The 4793-nt window shown below is 39.7% G+C and overlaps 1 non-coding gene across 1 annotated transcript; it reads left to right on the forward strand.

Annotated features, from left to right (window-relative positions):
* The first annotated feature begins 1217 nt into the window (after window positions 1-1217).
* On the forward strand, window positions 1218-1324 carry LOC140515073 (U6 spliceosomal RNA). The gene has a single exon (XR_011970835.1). It is a non-coding gene; the product is annotated as a U6 spliceosomal RNA (small nuclear RNA).
* The last annotated feature ends 3469 nt before the right edge of the window (window positions 1325-4793 follow it).

A 4793-nucleotide genomic window follows, 5' to 3' on the forward strand; every position in this document is an offset into this window, starting at 1 on the left:
GGTGAGAGAGATGGTATTGACAAGGTTTGATTGGCTATGTGGGATGTAGGAAAGGAAGAAGCAGATGGTGACAGCAAGGTTTGGGACCTAGATAGCTGGCAGGATGGCAGTGCCCTTGACAGTAACAGAGATGTTGGGGTGAAGGAAAGGTTAGGGAAGGAGGAAGAGAGTGAATGATCTTTGGGGCATGTTGAGTTTAAGATGCCTGAGAGACATGCACTTTGAAATGTTCACCAGGTATTTGGGGATAGAGAGACTCAGGCTGGAAGAAGTGATCTGGGAATCACGAGCATCAAGATGATTCCAAGGAAAATGATGACATCACAAGGAAGATAGTAGAGAGAGAACAGAGAAGAGAGTACAGGACAGAGCCTTGGGACACCTGCAGTTGCAGAGAATTCAGTAAAATAGACTGAGGAGACAAGTAAGAGGAGAACCAAGGGGAAGCCTAGTCAGGAAAGCCCAAAGAGAAGAGAGTATCTATGAAGAGAGAGTGATTCACTGTGTCCAGTGCTTCAGGGAGGTCAAGAGGGATTAGGATGGAGAAGAGGCCATTAGACTGCACCATTAGGAAGTCATTGGTAACTTTGGAAAGAGCCTATTCAGTTAGATAAGTCTGCAAGCCAGATTGAAGAGGATTTACAAGCGATCGAGAGGAGAGGAGAAGGTGAGGAAAGTGAGCATGTTAGGATCTGGTGAGATGAAATAGGGAAAATATTTTTGCATCAGATTTCTAAGGGGTTTGGTATGTAAGGTGTATAGACAACTGTTATAAATGTGCACACTATGTGTGTACACACATATATACATGTATATGTGTATGTGTGTGTGTGTGTGTATCTAAAACCAAAAAATCATTCCCTAGTAGATAAAAGAGCCAAGGATTTGAACCAATATATCTCAAAAGAAGACTTGCAAAAATGTTAGAAACTGTGTGAAAGAATGGTCCAAAACACTAATAATAAGAGATGCAAATCAAAATAACCCTAAGGTTTCACTTCAAATCCATCAAATTGGTGATGACATAAGACAGGAACGGTCAATGTTGCAGGGTTATGGGTAGAGAGGGGCTCTAGGTGCATTGTTGGTGAAGCTATGAATCAATGCAACCATTTTGGAAAGTAATTTAGAATTATACAAATAAAATGATTAAATATCCATGCACTTCAACCCAGAGATATCATTACTGGGTGGTGACTAATAAGCAGAAAGTACCTGTGCTTGCCTCATCAGCACATATATTAAAATTGGAATGGTTCAGAGAAGATTAGCATGGCCTCTGTGCAACGATGATGTGCAAATTTGGGAAGCATTCTGCATTTTTGCACTGTTGGTGGAATTGTGAACTGATTCAACCATTCTGAAGAGCAATTTGAAACTATGCCCAAAAAGCAATCAGCCTTTTGTCCCAGCAATACCACTCTTTGGTCTGCATCCCAAAAGAGATAAAAAACAAAAGGGAAAAGGATCTACGTGTACAACAATATTTACTTCACCTCTTTTTGTGGTGGCAAAGAATTCAAGAGATGCCCATCCATTGGGGAATGGCTAAACAAGTTGTGGTGTATGATTGTAATGGAATACTATTATGGTATAAGAAATAGCAAGCAAAACGCTTTCAGAAAAAACCTGGGAAGACTTAAACGAACTGATACAAAGTGGAGTGAGCAGAATTAGGAGAACACTGTACATAGTAACAGCGACATTGTACAATGATCAACTATGAGTGACTTAGCTATTCTCAGCTATGATGATAATCCAAGACAGTTCCAAAGGACTTATGATAAAAAATCCTCTCCACCTCCAGAGAAGAACTGATGGAGTCTGAACACAGATAGGAGCACACTTTTTTTACTTTTCTGTGTGTGTATGTATTTTTGGTCTATGTTTTCTTTCATAACATGACTAATATGGAAATGTGCTTTGCATGATGGGGCATGTATAATCTGTACCAAATTGCTTGCCATATCAGTAAATGGGGAGAAGAGAGAGAAAGGGAGAGAATTTAGAACTCAGAATTAAAAAAAAAGAATGTTAAAAATTGTTTTTTACACGTAATAGGAAAAAAAATGTTAAAAAAAAGAAAGAAGAAAGTGCCCATATTTCCCCAAATATTTATAGTGGCACGTGGGTAGTAGCAAAGAACTGGAAAGTAGATACCCATCGATTAGGGAAATGGCTAAACAGTGGTACGTGAATGTAATGGAATATTACTGTGCTGACAGATATGATGAATATGGAGAAACATGAAAAAACTAAGTGGACTAATGAAGAATGAAGCAGAGCCAAGAAAACAATAAACACAATGATTACAACAATGGATATTGAAAGAACAACCACTAGACAATCAAAACTGAATGTCGCAAAATTGCAAAGAACAAGCTCAGCCCCAAAGAAGAGATGAGAGAAGACACCCCTCCCCACCCCTTTGAGGAAGTGAAAGGTCCACAGATGGAGAATGTTGCATGTATTTTCAGACTTTTTTGATGCATTGATCAGTTTTGCTAATTTTTCCTTTCTTTTTTTATTTCCTTAAAAATATTATTTGTTATATAGGACAGTTCAGGGGGTGGGACTAAGGTTGGAGGATACTGGGGAAATTCAGGGCAATGTAAAAGCAAATGTATTAATACAAGTTTATTTTTAAAAAGAATAGAAGAGACATGGGTATGTCTGTAGGCAGCAGAGAAGGAAGAGAGCATGGTTTTATGGGGGGCAATCTGCTGAAGAAGACAGGAAGGGATGAGGTAATCTACTGAAACAGATAGGGAGGAATGAGATCAAGGGGCTGGCCTTGGCAAGCAGAAGGGCTACCTCATCATTGAAGACTAGAATGAAGGAGATGGGGGGGGGGGATGATGTCAGAGGGATGGGAGGAGGAGGAGGGGTGGGTAAAGAGGAAGCCCTTGGCAAATGGCCTCAATACGTCTCAGTGAAATAAGAGGAAAAGTCCTTAGCAGAGAAGGTGGAGAGAAGGCGTGATAGGGAGGGCTTGAAGACAGAAGACTTTGGAACCGCTGCTGTGGTGAATGTGTTAGGGAATCAATTAGGTAGTAAGAGAGTATTTGATTTGCTATAAAGAGGGCATAGTTGAGATTAGCTTGAATACACTGTAGTGGACACAGTCAGCATGGTTTCAGAATTTCCTCCAGTTCCAGCAGCATATGGATAGGAACAAAGGAGGTAGATGGTGGGAATAATCCAGGGTTGGATTTTAACAAAGTGTGATTGGCCATCAGACAAAGGAGCAAAGAATTAAAGAGTAGGGGATAGTGTAGAGTTGAACTGGTTCACCAAGAATTCAAAATTGAAAAGGGAGAAGAGTATGACATGGGGGGAGGGAATGACCTGGGATAGCACTGAGGGGCAGAGGGAATGGAGGGAAAGATGAGGAGTAAGGATAGGTTTTAGAGTAGTGAGGCACTCGGGGAGATGGAAAGATAAAAGATTATAATGAGAAAAAAGATAGTCACAGTTCCTGAACATGGAAGTGGAACACTTGTGGATAATGGTAAGATTGAGGATATGATGGTCCCTATGTGTAGTTCAATGAAGTTGAGTACATTAAGGAAATGGACACAGAGTATTTGAAGGAACATTATGTGCATGCTGAGGGAATCTAGAATGGGGAAAGGAATTGGGGAAGGAGTTCTCTGGTGCCTACAGACATACACATGTCTCCCTCATTCTTTTTAAAAACTAAAGTAAAGACCATGAGTCAGACTTTGAACTCATTGAGAATGAAAATATGATTGATAGATAATAGCTACCAGAATCTGGATTTGATGATAAATGTGGATGGAGTGATCTTCAAAGCACTCTTACCTCGGACTTACTTTATACAGAGTACTCTAACTTACCTCTCTGAGTTGCTGAGTTGGAGAGTGTGGAGGAAAGAGTATTCCTGCTTAAACATGACCAGGTCACAATTGTTCCAGGCACTGTGCTAAACATTGCGGATACAAAAAGAAGAAAACAGTATTGTCCCTCCTTCATGCTCTCAAGGAAATTACATCTAACAGAGGGAGTCAAATAGAAAGGGGAGCTGGAAAGAAAGGGGATAGGCATGTGGTATTGGAAGTGGTCATGGAGTAACCTCGAGGGAGAGCTGGGAAAGAAGAGTGAATATTGTGTCTGGGCCTTCTCATAATATGAAGTTCTAGGCAGGGATTCACCAAACTGAGTTGGCCTCAGGGTGAACAATTACAGTATGGTTATGCTATTATGCATGTAATAATAATAATAAAAGAACCAGGGAAAAGCCTCTGGTATGCTGATTCGATCCTCCATGGAATGAATACTTCCAGGAGAACTTGAAGAAGGATTACACACAATGAAAAGGTCCAGAGAGATAGTAATCTGCGCTGGTGGAGGGTATGCATGCGTTGATAAAATCGCAACTCCATAAAAGTTTCATCACAGTGTAAAAAATCTCTGTGTTGCAAATATGAATAATATGGTGGCACAGTAGACCAGATACAAGGCAGAAAGGTCTTTCCTTTCCAGCTTAATTTGGACATATAATTAAGAAATACAACCACCAATGGAAATGAAGAAACATCAGAGGTTCATGCTTTCCTCTTAGAGAGAGACTGTTTTTTTGTCTCCCTCCATATCCAGAAGCATAAGAATGAGAAACAGATACTTTGCCACTTTTATCTTTTCTTTCCTTATGTCCCTTCCTGAAAGGGAACTTTTTAGAAATGTAATATACTTTACTGAAGCCTTAGGGTTTAAAAGAAAAATCCTTTTTTTTTTTTTAAACTTTAATTAATTAATTTATTTTTAGTTTT

The sequence above is a fragment of the Notamacropus eugenii genome, chromosome 7 (assembly GCF_028372415.1).
Source record: "Notamacropus eugenii isolate mMacEug1 chromosome 7, mMacEug1.pri_v2, whole genome shotgun sequence".
Classification (NCBI taxonomy): domain Eukaryota; kingdom Metazoa; phylum Chordata; class Mammalia; order Diprotodontia; family Macropodidae; genus Notamacropus; species Notamacropus eugenii.